The sequence below is a fragment of the Haliaeetus albicilla genome, chromosome 7 (assembly GCF_947461875.1).
Source record: "Haliaeetus albicilla chromosome 7, bHalAlb1.1, whole genome shotgun sequence".
Lineage (NCBI taxonomy): Eukaryota > Metazoa > Chordata > Aves > Accipitriformes > Accipitridae > Haliaeetus > Haliaeetus albicilla.
Window position 1 is genome coordinate 2781290 of NC_091489.1, and position 17170 is coordinate 2798459.

The 17170-nt window shown below is 43.0% G+C and overlaps 1 protein-coding gene across 2 annotated transcripts in view; it reads right to left on the reverse strand.

Moving 5' to 3' along the window:
- Positions 1-16316, reverse strand: part of SKAP1 (src kinase associated phosphoprotein 1) — a 150869-nt gene extending 134553 nt beyond the window's left edge. For both annotated transcript variants that reach the window (XM_069786505.1, XM_069786506.1), the window contains exons 1-2: positions 16254-16316; positions 5447-5472 (exon numbers count right to left, since the gene is read on the reverse strand). The gene's annotated coding sequence lies outside the window, so the exon portion shown is untranslated. The remainder of the gene's footprint in view (positions 1-5446; positions 5473-16253) is intronic.
- Positions 16317-17170: the final 854 nt, after the last annotated feature.

Here is a 17170-nt window from a genome sequence, read left to right on the forward strand (position 1 = left end):
AGCTCCGTGTAAAGCTTGATAACAGCAAACCCAATCTTTTTTTCATCAATTGACATGTTTATTCTTGGAGGCTTTTCCCTTCTCCTCCCCTCATTTCATGCAACGAGCACACCCAAAAAGAAAAAAACTGCCTAACATTTCCAAGAAATGCAGAAAAGGCCTTTTGTATTTCCTCGTGCTACAGCAATATGAATTTCAATCGAGGGTAAACATCTCCCCTTTAATTACTGTGCGCTCGCAACCCGCTGAACCTATTTCTGACCACTACAGAGCTGCGTTCGAGGGCACTCACTGGAGCAGACTGGGTCGAGAGGCTTCGTCCTCCCAGCCTCATGTTGGGACAAGGCTGGATGTCAGCACACTCAAGTGCTCTGCCAAGTTTTCCTGTCCTCTCCAGCTGAAGGGTGCTGCATGGGCTGTTGCAGCTCTTGGCTCGGAATCCCAGGTTTTTAAAAGATTTCAAAGCTTCATAATAAGGGGGAGCTTGGTTTCTGTTTTGAACACTCAAAATGCAATAGCAAGTTTCAAAGTTATACATACCTCTGGATTTTTCTATGTATATATGTAAATAAAAATGCAAATATAGCTCCATACAGCCCTTCCCAGAGCCCAAACGCACGCCTCCTACCTATGACATTTTTCCAAGCAAAGCATTCTGTTTTCTCCCATAATCTTCACTCGCCTCCAAAATTTGTGCACAATACCTTAGGTAGCAGAATAATTTATAAGTCCATGTAAAAGCAAAGCTGTGCAGCTGCTCAGTTTGCAAAAACTATGAAACAGGAGGGATTTCAATGCAAAAACTTCTGTCTCTACGCAGATTAGTTTGCCCAGAATATAATACATACACGGAGGCAAAGAACTGCATGCTCAGAGCTGCAGGAAGCAAAGCTTCAGCGCTGATAAAGGGAGCTGTCAGAAGTGTTGATATTAAAGCTTTTCTTTTTTTAAGTTAAAGAACATATGCCTTTGTGTATATACTATTTTTCATTAATTAACTCCGTTCCACACACCACCCAAACACATCTTGGACTTTAGAAGGCATTCTAACAAAAGTTTTTTTGTTTTCTTTTTGTCTCTATGTGTTATGACATTTCAAGGGTTGTAGCTGGCACGCATGTTTATAAAGGAGGGGAATTCCACGCATGGCGATAGAATAGATATTTTAACAATATGTTACAAATATTGTCAATTCGATATTTTTTCCCTTGCGTTTTCAAACACATCATAAATCTAGACTAGGTTTCTGTGTATGAACCCTGCTTACCACTGAGCTGGAGACTCTTGGCATGAACGCAAAGAGGTTTTTTTATAAATAAAACTTAGTAAAATCACTATGCACTCCATTAATTCAGGAACACTCTGCCGCAGCTTCAAAGGGGATCTTTACAGTAAAGATGGTGTTTTTGCTGCTTTAATGATTTGCTACTTGTACTTGTCATAACTACATGAACCAAATATGCAATACCAGGGAGCAGCGGTTTAGGGAAATGCACAGTTCCGTCTCCCATCCAGCTCCGCTTCAGTTCAATTCAATAGATTTGAGGCTTTATATAGAAAAGCTACTTCATAAATCTAACACTTGAGGCCTTTGTATAATGCCAGTTAACAAAAGAAAACTACACGCACGCCTCGGGTACGCGCACACCTCGTGCGCTGCTACGACATCCAACCCCGAGAACAACCGGCGACCCATGAAGCGCTCAGCATCCGAGCCAAAGTAAGTAGGGCCGATAGAGGTAAAACGATATGCACTTCATCTAAATAGTATATACTATGAGATAAGTGGCCTACTAAGACTTTCCACATTGTTACTTACTTAATCCTTTTACAGAACACGAAGGCTCCCACTTTTTAAGTCACGTTTTATCCCGGTTTGTCCCTTACCCCACCTTCCGGCCACACATTTATATTTATTGCTCCCTGCTTCAGGGACATTTTCTGGGGTTAAGGCGCAGAGCTGGGAGAAGCAGTAAACCTGGACCCCATTCCTGGGCACACCTGTAGATGCTCTGGTACCTTAAGCACATTCCTTGAGCCTCAATTTTCCTAAGTTTAATAAATGGGGACAGCAATCCTCACTCTCTCACATTTTGACTACTTAAGGATATTTTGAGGAACACTACTATTCAGAAAATACTCACGTAGGACTTGAAACAAAACCATTTGGATGAACTTTTGATGCAAAATGTTACCATAAGCTCAGTGAAAATAAATCTGGTTTTATTCATCTATTTGGGGTTGGTTTCTTCAAAATAAAGTAAAAAGTCATTGCCTACAACTGCATCCACCATGAGTTTTTCAGTGTGAGTGAGTACATGGAAGTTGAGTTCTCTGTGCAACGCCTTGCTGGGGGACAACGCCACGCGGGAGGGCCCAGGTACCCCACAGGAGAATTTGGAGGGACAATTCTTTGTCAGCCCCAGGCTGGAGCCCTTGGCTGGAGCCCTTGGCTGGGAGGGCAGAGCCACATTTTCTCCACCTCTGAAGGTCCATGTCTTCAAGCAGCTCGTGCTCCCGAATATCTCAAAATACCGTATAGACATCAATGATTTAATCTAACTCACTTCGACCAGTGGCCATATTGTCTTTTACACTTGCCCATCTTCGCCTGCCTTTTGGGTTTGGGAATGGAGCAGCAGAAACGCAGCAGTGACAGCAACGTTAGTCAGGGCAAATTCCCATTCTGGCAAAGCCAAACTTCCAGCCCTGACCCACAGCTCTTATTTAGCCACACGTGCATCTTTTTCTTCTTTAATCCTTCCTTTTGCATTGCTCCCTGTCCCTCCATTCTCTTCCCAAATACTCACCTCTTTCCTCCAGTTTTCCTGTTCTCCCATTTAAAGTTGGATTGCCTTGCAGTACCCCAGAATGACCTGTCACCACTCCCTCAGACTACTCGTGTCTTCTAACAACATTTCCCCTCCACTGAAGTGTGCGAAGAGACAGAAACAGCAGAAAGGAACTTGGGGGAGGGCTACAACTGACCCAGGTCTTCTCCAGATTTTCTTTGCCAACTTTCCTTAGCTCTTTCCACAAAGGGGAGCATGCTGCAAGACAGCAAGGGCATGCATGCATAAAATATATCAAGTGTATAAAATGCTTCACATCAGCAGTCAGCCCTCCTCCAAAAGGAAATATGAGTCAACCTGGGGCTCTGCTCAAAGAGCACCTAAGGAAGAAGGCAAAAATAATTTGCAGCTATGCACTACAGTCAACAACATCGCTTGGTCCATAGGAATTGGGCCCAGCAACTCATCCTGCAAGTCTTATGTTCTGTTCAGTTACATCTTTCTGAAACTGCACTAGTGTACCCAACTTATCCTCAAGAAAACCTATGTTCCCATTTCATATACCTTTCTGCTTGCTGGGAGATATCAAAACCAATTCTATTAATTCCAGCCAATACTGGAAACCAATAGGTTGGGATAGCTGGAATCACTGAGGTTTTGGTCTTCACAGGGACTTCAGAGCATGGCTCTGAGTTCAAGGAGCACAACTGCCTTTACCAGACGTGGTCACAAGTTGTGCTTATCCCCTCTAGAAAGGCTGTTAACTACAAAGAAAATCCCAAACCTTCTTAGGAGAAGCCTTTTCCTTTGCCATATCAGCTTGTTAAAGGCACTGGGAGTGCAGCTTGGCAGCTAGTTTGTGTTGTCTTTTTTTTTTTTATCCCTCAGTCCTCTTACCAATATGTCCAGGCACATGAGATTTTTTTTTTCTTTAAAACCAAGCCCCGCGATATAGTTTCTCCGGCTCTTTTCCATCCAGCGCGCACCAAGTTCTCATCACCACCTTTCCTTCCCCCAGCAAGGTATCACAAACTGGAGTTGGTATCACAAACTGGAGCTGAGGATCTCAAGGTGATGTCTGAGCCCATGTTTTCACTTCCCAATTGTCCTGTTTCCTATTACATTTTTTCTGAATTTTATTAGTTACCAAAATGACATAGGGGCACATTTGGAGATATCTACATACCTGAAGACCCAAACACTTGTACAGTAATTCCTAGGAGGCATTTAAGCAAGCTAGGCACTTCATTTACAAAGCTATACACAGTTCTACAAACCAATCTTCCTAATATTATTTAGGCTTCCAACTCTATAAAAGAATGAAGAATATTTCAAAAGAACAAAAGCATCCCTCCTCCACCCTTTAAATTGTATGAACTTTCAAAATTAAAAAAAAATCTAATTTTGAGCCCTTTTATGTGTTCTAATCCTCTCTCACTTTTTTTTAATTTTGAACACAGCTGTCTGTTGTACTTTCTCAAATGATGCCAGATGCTGGGTTCATCAACCAAACGCATGAAAACAATGGTTTGAAAGCAATTAGAAGCACCGAGGCTGCACCGAGGCTCATATTAAAATGTGATAACACTGTTCTAGTGGGAATTGCAACGCTGCTGCATTTCTGACATTTCTGCGCTGCCAGACAGACAGGATGTGCTGGAAGTGGGCCCTGATCGAGGAGGTAACATACTGGAATTTATTCCTGGAGTAAATGAAGGATTAGCCGAGTTGGAACACTCGCAAGGATTTTTATTACGGCCCCAGCTCCCATCTTGTTTGAACACCGGCAGATCCTTGTGTCGGTGTTCATGTATCACAACCATTGTGTAAGGAAAAAGGACGAACCCAACAAACCACGTGCCTTGGCTGCAGCCTGGTTGTACCCAACGCTCCAAATTCGGGATCAGAGCTGAGCTCCACCGATGCAATACACAGTCAAAGGAGCTCCAGGTCAGCTCTGAGCAAATACCTACCTATCCATCAATTGCCCCAAATATGCAGAAGTACCCACTGACACAGCTTGTGACCTGCAGGCACCCTGGAAAGTTTAAATCATCACCCCGATTATTGCGGAAATGAAGATCAAAGTCACAATCAGAATCTCCCAGCTTGTTAACAGACATAACAAGAGATGGTCACAGTCCTGAAAAATTTACAGCCTGACCATTTGTCTACACCTGGAGGGTGATTCAGTTTCAAGTTCAGGTTAACATGAAAGAATGAGGCTGGAGGAAACTTGCTGAAGGTTACCCAACAGTCTTTGCTCCCAAGTCAATGGCCCATGGGAATCTGCTGCCTTTTCTGAACTTTAAGCCTTTTCTGGAGACAGAAGTTTGGCAGAAAAATTTCCTGGGCTTCTCCAAGACAGTACGTTTATGTCAGCACCACAGAGTTTCGTATTATTTGCTCTCAAGGGTAAGGAGAAATGGACTTCTGCTGCTCAGAAAGAATACTAAGCCCAACTCCTGCTATAGCCCTCACCACAGTTTTGCCCCTTTCCACCCCTAAGAACTGCCACACACAGCTATATATTCAGTTTAAGCTCTTCTCCTTGTTGACTTTGCATAGAAATCGCCACGTATGTCCAGCCCTTCCCTACTCCCCAAGCTCATAACAGTGAGAACTCACCCCTCCTTCCCGTGGGTTGTACTCACCTCGGGGCAGAAATTCCAAGTGGTACCTAAAAGACCAAAAAAAGACAGACATAAGTATACATTATTTTCTTAATGATTTGTTCCAGCCTGATGAATAAGCGACAGATGGGAGAATTATGCCAGAAGTGCTGCCAGGAACCCAGCAAGTGGTCAACGCAGATTTTGTGCAAGAAACTTCAAGAGGAATTGCGAGTCGTACAGATGCTGGCTGGCCCCTGCAACATCCTCTGCTACCCAAGGAATCTCCTTCACATTTTTCTCTTGAAAAGTTTCAACGGCTTCCAACTTCCTTCCATTGGGACAGGTCTCTCTCTCCAAACGCAAAGGTTTACATGACCTTTTGCTTTGCAACCTTAAAGACCTTTAAAGGTCCCTTCCAAGCCAAGCTATCCATGACTCCATTCTATGACTCTTTTCTTAACCTCATCTCACACCTTTCCTTACAGCAACAGCATTGCGGAGGGCAGTATGCATGCTGCCCGCTTCTGGCCATGCCAAAAAAAATGCTCTATGATTTCTTAACCTCTCACACTTTGAGCACATCTTGGGTTGACATCTGAGTCATTTTAATAAGGGAACAGCACTGGCGAGTTTTGGAAACAGATCAAGGCTCGGGGATAAACCACAAAGTGACCCATTCACAGGCAAGATGTGTAACAAAGGGTTGGTCTATAGGCATTAGTGGCAAGAATCCAGTATGTAAAAATCCAATCAATTTGTTTCCTCATTAAAAGCTTTCATGAAGAAAATGATTTAACACAAACATTCAAGCTACTGACACAGATTAATTAGAAAACAACAACAGAATTCTGATTAAGGGCATAATATTTATTTGACTTGTTTGCTTTGGACAAAAAAAAAAATTAAAAATGCTCACAGACAGAAGAAACTTTCCTGGGAGAATGGGCTCAGTAATAAATAACAGCTGTATTATATTGGAAAGAGCCATACCACTGTGCTTTGTAGCAAGAAAGGGCTGCAAATTTCTCTGGGCCTTTGGATGCTCTTGGCAGTGGTCCCCCATTTTTACAGTGAGCTCTTTCCTATCCATCCTATGGCAGCTACATCTTATCTCTCAAGCCCAGAGAGGTGACACCACCTTCCCAAGGTCAGGGGAACCATAACAGCAGCTCCATCCTTTTGTTTCCGATCAGCATTAACTGATACTCAACATTTGCTTTGAGAATTCAAACATTATTCAACATTGGATTTGAGAAACATCTCCTCCCTGGGCTCAGCCTCTGCTCAGTGAGAGGTACCTGCATTCCCCTCACCCCCAAGTCCAGCATCCCTGAGAGCTGAAATACTTTTGTCTCCTGAACAGACAACGGCTGCAAGACAAGGACAGCAAAATCACTTCTTGTTTTGTGAACTTTTGTCTCCTGTGCTTGAGAGACTGTCCTAATCTCCCCTGAACATGTTTTAGTGATAACATTTACTGCACTAGGACCAAAATGATTTTCTGTCACTTCTAATTCCAGTTCAATAAAAGTATAAGAGCTTTGTTTCTAACCTCTGTCATTTTTAATACAGTAAAATTGTTTAAAAAAATGTAAAATTGAGTTCCATTTCCTACCGGACCAGCAAGCCCATGTTAGCTTCACTCTGATCAAATTTAAGGGGGGGAAATACCAAAAAGATGTTTTGCTTTTTTTTTTTTTTTAAGCATAAGGAAACAGTCAAAAATTCTAATCTCATCAGATCGGGATGTGTCTTTAATCTCATGCTTTGATCATTTTCACTCTGGAAAGGCTTAAGCAGAGAATGAAAGTTTAAAATTTAATCGGGAGTGGGGGGAAGATGGTCTTGTTCTTATGGAAGATGAAAGAGTAATGATCCAATTCCTTCGTCTGCCACTGACTGCATAAAAATCTTGAATAAATTACTTATCTTGAGAGCTTAAAACGCACCCACATACGATGCCACAGTATTTTCAGTATGTGCACTTATAGGATTTCTGTCTTTCCCCCTGATGTTTTGTACAGGTCTAAGAGAGGTTGGGGGGAAAGACGACTTTCAGCATCTGTTTCCCCCACCCCTTCCTGCAGGTAACTTCAGCCTTAGTTAATCACCAGTTACATTTTCACAGTTTTTAGAGGTGGCCAGAATATTCTTTTTTTGTTCCTGCATTACCCAAGAAATGCAACTATTTGAGCAAAACACCCATTTTTGTTGCAACAACCTAGGTAGCAAATAGGGCTAGTTCAAATATATCTATAGCCCTAAGTCACATGCACACTTATGGATCAAGAATAAAGCATATTTCTGGGCATCAGAGGAGGAGGAACTCAGCTAGGAGAAGCAGGTTAGCCATCTTGGGCCATTCTCCGAAGTACAGAGCTCGAGGCCAATTCTGATTTTTGTTCCCAGTTAAGACAGTATTACCTGATAAGCATCTTACACCTTTAACATGCCCAATCTGTGGGTAACAGGCAGTTCCACAACATTTTATTCTTTAGCTTTGCAGGAAGTTTACCCTCAAAGTTATAGTCCAATAATTTTTCACAGCAAATAATTAAAAAAAAAATTGTAACTGCTCCATACGCATCCCCCCTTGAGCCAGACAGTATAAATTAGAAATCAGAGGCCTAATACTTATTCAACTGGATCTTTATTTTGGAGGTTATTTGCCTTGGGATCAGTTTGACATTTTCATCCTTAATAAACAATTTTTAGATCTCACAAACACCAAGAGTAAAAGCTTCTCATTCATTTTCCTAACCAGAAAGTTTGGGAATAGGCAATATATTTGGTCATGTCTTAACTGTTCCTTTTAAGCACTTGATTAAAAAAGCTCCTCTCCACCAGCTGTGGGTGGAATACCCCAAGAAGAGAGCCAGTTAAGGCAAAGAGTTTTCAGCTGAACAGGAAGGTCCAATTTACATCAGACCTTAAGTGGAGGGAGATGGGGAAAACTTTTTAAATGATTAACTAGCTTCAGCAAAACGAGCTCACAAAGGAAACTATTGAGATTTTTAATGCAACATGTAAAGTGAGGAACTAACCCAAAAATATCAGATTTCCATTACAAAGCCAAAGAACGAGTGTTGCACTGCCAATACTCTAACAAAAGACATCCTATAAGTATTTCCCCCGCGTGGTTCATGACGAGCTGCCCACCTCTCACCTCATCGGTGCCTATTTCGGGCCAGACAGGAAGAAGCCACAGATTTATTCTGTTCAAAACACAAACTGTTTCTCATGATCGTATAGCCTTTGGGGTTACGCACTCAACAAGCAAACATCAGAGGGGCTCGCTTTTCTGGAAATGTTTATGTTCTCTGCTCCTGAAAAACATACAGACCCCAGTTCTCATTCAGCAGCCTCCTGGTAGCAGCGTCTCCAGCCAGGCCCAATCAAAATTGCAACTCAACTGTGTAAGCAGACCTCAAAGGGTGAATTATCATCAGAAAGAGTAGAAGAAATGCTGTTGTAATATTGGAAAGGGAAATTGAGTTGCAGAGCAGGCAGGTTTGCCAGAAAGCCTTATTCCCTACAGGATCCAACTATCCTTATGGTCTTGACCCAGAACTAACGGTCTGTAAGGACCAGAGCCAGGACTTGCTCTTCAGAAGTGAAAGATGCTTCCAGGACACACCAGGACCTTGACCACAGATCTTATACTTCCACTGGTTTATAGTAGAAGCAAGATTGGAGGCAACCCCAAGAGCATCAGTTCAGCCCTTGTGAGGTTTGAAAATAAGTTCTCCAAATCCTACCCTTCCTAGCTGCACTGTAGGATGGATTCACCTTCAGAGGAGTAGAGTTTGCTTTTCATAGCTCTTTTACTCAAAAGCAGTCACCTGAAGACAGCGATGCTGCCGGGCCTGACCAAGCAGGAGTCCATTCCTTGCAGACACAGGACAACTAACAAAGAAGTTACTTCAACACTCCTATCACCTCAGCAGCAGTGTTTAAACCAGGGAAACCCAGAAATATCCCTTCTTGTTCCAAAAGGAAGGGCAGATTAAACCCTGGAATACTCGAGGATGAAATTTCCCCCAGGTCAGTATTATTCCTGCCACACTAGGTCTAGATTTACCCTTTGGTGTGAGCACAGGACTCGTGTTTTCTTGGAGCACCAAGATAATTTGGTTTTACTCCTACATTTCCAACCTTTACACAAAACTCAAGCAGCAGATCTACCCCAGGCCTCTAGTCCTCTGTTGCACGGGGGAGTGGGGGTGTCACAAATCCCATCAATGCACAGAAATCCAGTAAAATACGCGATCAGCACACCCCCTCCTCCCATCCACAACTTGAGTTTGCTAACCAACATCCACTGCTCGCAGCAAATCCCAGAGCTGAAGGAGTCAAACCAGATCCATTTGGGGCTAGAAGTAAAAATTGTTGTCTGACATCTTACAGTCTATATTATGCAGGGGGTCAAACTTGATGGTTATAATGGTCTCTTTGCAGCTCTGAAGTCTATAAAAGTCTAAACCCCACTTTCCTCTCAGACTCAATTTCAGCAGGAACTATAAAATAAAGTCAGGTTTCAATCAGATTTCCTGTATTTTCCTGTCCAATTAAGAACACTAATATCACCACAGATGTTATTAAATTAGATATTTCAAGACAGTCTAATTTGTTTGGTGCACAGTATTTGTTGGTTTTTAATGTTTGCAAAAAAAATTTTTTAAAAAATCAATGCTGTACAAGATTTCAAGCAGTAGAAAAAAGATGAAAATGGGATTGGGGAGCTCACCATTAGCAAAGTCAGTTACAAACCACTTCAAATGCATTTCTCAGTTAAACGTTACAGAAGCAGCAGCAGCAGCTATGCAAAGACTCTGGTTACACAATTTCAATCATTTACAGTCCTCAGGTTTCAGATTAACAATGCATTCACAAGGAAATGGATGGGGAAACAGGGGTAATTTTATCAGCTGGAATGGAAAATGATGCAAATTACTGAAAGGAGTCTAACCCAGAAGGCACCAAACTGCATTACTGGCAGAGTGAATGGCTACATTCACCCCAGGTATAAAAGCAGGTAGAATATGATAACAGCTGAGTTGAATTTGTGCCCCTGCCACACCATATATTAATACAGGAGAATTCCTTCCTCAGCACTCCCCAAAAGCAGGAAAAAAAAAATCCCCTACTGAGATTACAGAATAAATTGGGAACATCCTAACAGAAACTTTACCAGACTTTAAAAAGAAATAATCACCACGGTCAGTATTAAACTTGACTGTTGAAAACTAAAGGAATGCCTGTGCTCACACACACCCAGGCACAGATGTACTGGTGCAGGGTGGTGAGAGGCTTTAGATCTCCATTAACACCAGCTGGTGCAGTGCACACTTACATGTCCCCAGGCCAGTGCCCCCACCCGCCCTGAGCAGGACCACATCTCCCCCCTGCACAAAGGGAAAAAACCTACTCATTTTTAGGATAGAAAATGCAAATCCAAAACCCGCTAAGTAATTCTGATGTGACAGGGGCTTGCTTTTCTTTTTTGCAGAACAAATCTGTATTTAATGGCTAAAGTACGTGTGAATGAAATCCTGCTCAGCAAGATCGTTTCCTTGCTAGGCAAATAAATTTCAGCTCTCTGAAGAACATGAAGGAGGAGAACAGCACTTTGCCTAATTAAGGACAATGTGGTGAGGCTATAGTCCAGCCCTAGCATTAATGTGATGAACTCAATTATCTGCCCATCAGGTCATTCTTAAATTCCTTTTTATCTTGGTATCACACGTTATTCAGCATAATGAGTTTAATATTGGTAGGAATTACAGGCAGTGCATTTACACTAATGAAGCAAAATTACCCTGAAATTGCATTTTCTTGCATTTCAATCTTAAGTTTAAAATAAGGTTGAAAATTGAAGTAATACATGTAGTTAATATGGTTAGAAGTTTATTAAAACAGGCCAAACACACCGTTTTAGACAAAATTTTGGATGTATTTCCATTAGTGAATCTTTTACAATCCTGCTGTAATACCTTGCCACAGAAAGGATCAAGTTCAACCCGATAATTAGGCGAAGTTCCCCTGATGTTGAAGTATCTACAGTTCAGCTACAACTGTAAACCAATAAAACCAGTAGCTTACTGGCTGGTGACAGCATGCACGAACCACGTGCCATAACAGCTTGCAGAGATTTGTAGCACAGCCCCGAGGACGCCCAAAGCGGAGGCAGTTGCTGCATTGTCTTTACCCTTACGCTTCCGTTTGGGGTCAAACCACCCTGTTTCAGTTCCAGCAGCAAATGCAGAATTTCTTATTGACAGTAATGCTGTCGGGCCAGATGTGGCAAAGCACCCAGCAGGAACTAGGTGACGGTGTTAACCTAAGTTTGCTCCCCAAAACCAAGTCTTTCTGCAGCTCAGACTGAAACAGAGCATGGAAACATATACCCAGGCACTGGGAGCATCTTGGACCCCCTCTGTATTCTGCATCTCTGCACCAAGGGCGAGCGAGGTCTGAGCTCGGAGGCTGTATTTATTTTCCTGAGCATCAGTGTTACAAACAAGGCTCACGGTGGCAGAGCCCAGCCTCTGGTTGAAGATGCAGGACAGCGATGGCGTTTCACTACACGATTAGACATTTAAACCTCGCCCCAGGCTTACATTAGAGACCTAAACCACTCAACCAGGCAAGGAGCACACGTCTGCTGTCCAGGCTGGGAATCCAAACACACTGCCAGCCACAGCACTCTTGCATTTTTGTACGCTGCATGGAGGTACCAGCGTGGCAATTCGGCAAGTGTGGAGGTCTGGGAAAGACCTTGGCTTCTGCAGGCTCTCCTTAGAAAGCCAGGACATCACCTGGAGATGTCTGACACACGAGAAGTTTCATTGCAGAGTTAAAAGACCACGTGCAGACTCTTCCTCACTGGGAGCACAGTATTAGTGTTGGGAATATTGCCATAAACTTTAAGGTGGGTTAGACAACAAGGCAGTAAAATGAGGTTTGGGACTTGTTATCCAGAGGTGAAGAGCCTGGTCAACGCTGGAGCTCCTGCTGCTGGTAGGAATGTCAGGAAACGGTCCTGTCTATTAGTTATGAGCAGCAGGATTGGGCCTCAGGTTCACGCTGTTGTTTTTGTCACAGCAGAGCAAATTGAAAGTAGAGTTTCAGTGTCTATTTTGGATTTCCTAGTGGGTGTATGCGAGAAACTCAACATTAATTAAGCCCCTTTCTCTTCATTTCTGCTTTGATATACAACAGGTCTGCCTTGCTCTCCTTTTAGCCCTATTACATTTCACCTCAGGGAAAAAAAAAATTACTAAGAATTTGTTTCCATCAATGCAAACTTGCCTTCCAACAGGGAGTTTAAATGACTAGCTGACTCCAAGGAGATGGAGGAACTATTTATCTCCATATTTTTAAATAAATCCCATTCTCCCCATCTCACCCCCTGCCATTGTAACTGCTCTAGAAATGTCGAAATGCTGAGGTGAGGTCATTTAACAGCAAGAAGACTTTTTTTTTTTTGGTTACTGCTCTTGCCAAAGGACAAGAATGGGCTTGTGTTCCTGAGCGGAGTCGTGTATCCGATTCATCCCAGGTGTCGGACATCTGCTGCTAGCTCTGCAGCCGGCTTTGTTAGGACACAAGAAACAGCAGCAACGTTCCCAAGGAACAACTTGAAACAACCCTCGGCATCAACAGACCTAAAACAGAAGCAACTGACAACCTTTGGGGTTTCTGGAAGACAAGCAAAACTCTGCCCCGGCACCACATCCTCCCCCCAAACCAAAGCTGCTTTTTAAGCAAGTTTTATCCATTACAAACACTTTGTTTTTTCTGTTCAGAACTACAGCAGAGTCCTCAGCTGATGGTTAGGACACAGGTAACTGTACATGTTACCGTGTTGTGGGACCCTCATCACATAGATAATTCCTGGGGACCAAGGCTCCAGTTGCGTTCTGTGGCTTGTTTTCTTGGATGCCATGCAAAGCAGTAAGGGAAAGCAATTTTAAAAAGAGATTATCAACAAAATCAAAGAGATGATTAGGAAAAAAATTGCCAAGGCAGGATTTACATATAAGATATTAGAAAGTGGAACAGGATCTGAGTTAGTAGGGAGGGGGAAAAAGGAGAAAGAAAAAGAGAGAACTGTTTCAACACAACAGTGCACTTTAAATAACCAAATGAATTCTGAAAGTAAAACAGTACAGGGACTCATAACTCAGCTGTACGGTGACAGCCTCCCCACAGCCACCGCCTGCAACGCCTCTGACACGGCTCCTCGAGCAAAAACACCCCAGCCTGCCTTGGAAAAAATTATAACCTGCAAACACAATCCGCTCCCTACCTACCGCACTTCTTGCGGCGAGACGGGAACAATATATCCTTCTAGGTAGCACATGGAGACATAAAGCCCAACCACTTGTTCACATTATAGTCATCAGTGAACCTCCTGGTGGGGGAACGTTATGAGGCCATGGGGAGAGCAGCGAAATAAAGACCTGACGGCCAAGTTACAGGAACAGTTATTGAGACCAGCTCAGGATAATCATACTGGATGAAGCTCTTCCCTTCCAGAGACACATGTGTCTCTCCCCAGTAGTCAAGCCGTTTACTTCGGTCCATTATGAACCCAAATAACGAAACCCTAGACGGCGTGTTGTGTTTCACCCCGCGGAGGTGGAAGGCAGAGAGTGGGGCTGCGCGGGGGAAGGCAGGCGCTTCCTGAAGACGACGGCGGATGATTTCCTGAACACCCGCCGCAAAAGCCACAGGAAGCTCCCTGAAGAGACAGACCCGCGCCTCCATCCCCAAGAGCAAGACCCGCTCAGATCCTTTCAAATAAAAGGATACAGTCATCGTTACAGTAATCTCCCACCACAAATCATTGCCTTAATGGCTCAGGTCAGAGCAAGGACGTTTGTATACTCTGTTCTTCTCACCCTTTCCAAGTGCCACCGAGCAATAAAACAGAAGTAGGAAATCAGCAGTGCCTGTAGACTTTGTTCAAGGGTTTCACTTTCCCCTCCAGAAGTACCTGCAATTTATTTCAATAAGCAGCATGACTGAGGCCCACATCTTAACTTGAGCATGCAGGAGGAATTTGCGTATCACCCCTCCTCCTCCTGAGGCAAAGGCTGCTTCACCAAATCTCCTGATTTTTTGAGATGACTTTGTTGTAAAAGCTTTATCCAAATTGTATTCTTAGGCTGAGAAAGAGCCAAGGCCAAGTTCTGCATCACAGCATCAGCATTTGGCCCAGGACCCTAAAGGTTGCTCCTTCTCCAGCAGGTCACCAAAACCACACACAACCTCTGGGAAGCCAGAGGTCCACAGGACAATGGCCATAGCAGCATCTTTCCCCACTGCTCAAGCACCATTCACAACTCTAACAACACATGAAGACAGACCACATACTTCAGGAAGCAAGAACAATCCAGTATTTCCAAGCTTGCCAGCTGCCTCACACATTTATCAGGTTCCATGCTATTTGGTTTTAGTTCGTTAAAAACAGACACAGAGTTGCACTATATGAAGATAAAGAGTTGTCACTTTTAAAGCTGCATGCTCTTGGGACAGTTGGAAAAAAGCTTGACTTGATGTCTGAATACTTCAGGTTCAGACTTCTGCTTACTTAACTCTTCCTATCCAAGATCAATATCTGACAATGAGTATGAATTTTTCAGAGAAACCACACCAACCTGTTATAATTGTGCTGTCAAGGCCTTTCTTCTGCAGTATTACAGGACACCGCTACACACATACACTGTTCTTCCATTAGATATGCTACAGCCCCATTTTCCAAAGGCTTCCATCTTCTGCATTCAGCTTGTTTCAATTATTCAGGGCAACCCAGGCTGATAATTACACAGTCCCGAGTTGCTGAGTAAAACTGATGCTTAATTAGCCAGCAGGAAAGATCGATTAAGATACAGCAGGGCATCTTGCAAAGTTCTTCAGTGGGACTGCAGGGAATAGAGTCTGGCTGTGCCCTTCCGAAGGATAAAATTCTCCACTTCTCAGGGACTCGACAGCAGTTTTATTTAAACTGGATGCTTAGATCAGTCAGCCACCCTGAGTTTTATGTCAGGTCTTAACATCAAGTGACACAACTCATATCTTATAACTAGAGCATTAACAGCAAGCTCTGGATCACATTTCGAGCCAAAAATATAATGCAGCTGAGGCTGAAAGTTTTATTTAAGCCTCCAGCAACCTGCTTTCTGTTTATGTTCCTTGATTTTCCCCTAGCACAACAGAACAACTGTTGTTTGCTTCACTCATCCAAATGATGCAGCTCATGTTCTCATGCAGGACTTCAAACAGTCCTGAGGACATGAGATTTTGGAACCCGGATCAGACCTGAATTTTAACTCAAGAAGTCCTCTTCGTTCCTTTTTACTATATCAAAGTCCAGGCAACACATATTTAAGTTCAGGAGCCACTTGTGAAATAGATACTTTCAGCAGCAAGCCAGAAGCATGAATCTTTGCTCACTGTATTGATTTACCCACAAGCCTAAGTATCAAGTGATGGATTTTTTCCACAAAATGCTCTCTAGCACAAGGGAGAACAGGACAGGATCAGAGACCCACATGCAAAGAGCTGTACAGACACACCCAAGGCATAATTTTTTTACTTTGAAACGCAAAACAAATTCCAAACACAAATAATGACAACTTTGCAGACAACCGTAAAACTGGTTAAATAGGAGAGCGTACAAACCAGTGTGCAGTGCACTCTCACATTATACCAAGCCCTTAATGTCCATTAACTTTCAAAGCATGGGCCAGTTGTTCAGCTAAAATACAGCATGTGGTACCCCAAGGCATGACACTATTCTGAAGCAATTCCATTAGAAAGTAATGCAGACAACACAAACCTGGCTTTGACTTGCTGGAAGTCAAAGAGAATTGCATCCCTCTGTTCCCTTGCTTTAGCACTCAAGTTTTCATTCTGCAGCCCATCCGCCAGGTAGCATTCAGCATCTGGGAAAGAGAGAATGACAGGTTAAAACTCACAGGCAGAGAAACCTGTTCTTGGCTAAAAAACCTAGACCCGGCTGTGCACTGGGAAGCCCTCGAGGCACTGTACGAGTCTGATCTAGAGATGCAAGTCAGTCTGAAGACTTCATTTGGAGAAGTTAAGCATTGAAGTGATTGCGGATAAAAGAGGATCTAAATATTGCATGCGATTACAGAGCTTCTCTCTACTTGCAATAGTATAAGGCAAATAAGCAACTGCAAAGAAACCACCAAGTAGAAGAAAGGAAGAGGAAGGTGAAGTGAAACATGGATAAGTCCATAGGACCAAGTGCAATTCCACCTGCCTCTTTGCTGCCCCAAACCTTAAAAATCTGCTGCTGTGAAAGGTTTTTGGCATTAAGGACACAGAAGAAGTGGTTATCCCATTCAGAAGAGGATCCAAAGCATTTCTAAAAGGCCAGTGCAAGATATCCACTGACACTTCAAGGAAACCCTAACCTGCAGTTTTCACAAGGATGATCTTTGTGAAGGACAAGCACTGAAAAACAGGTTGGTTGTGCACTAGCCTACATGCACTTGTATCACAACATGGGTTCTCCTGCAAGGTTATCGCTGAAATACTACACCCTGTGCTTGCTCAACAGAGACAGCTAGACAAAAGTAAATACAGTATTCTCTCACCTGGAAACCACATCTATATGCAGAAATTTAACCTGAACTGGAAGATAATAGGATTAAGTGTCTTCTATTTGCATAAATATTTATGCTCTTTACAGAAACAGCAAAAAAAACTCATAGAAAACAAAACAGTTCC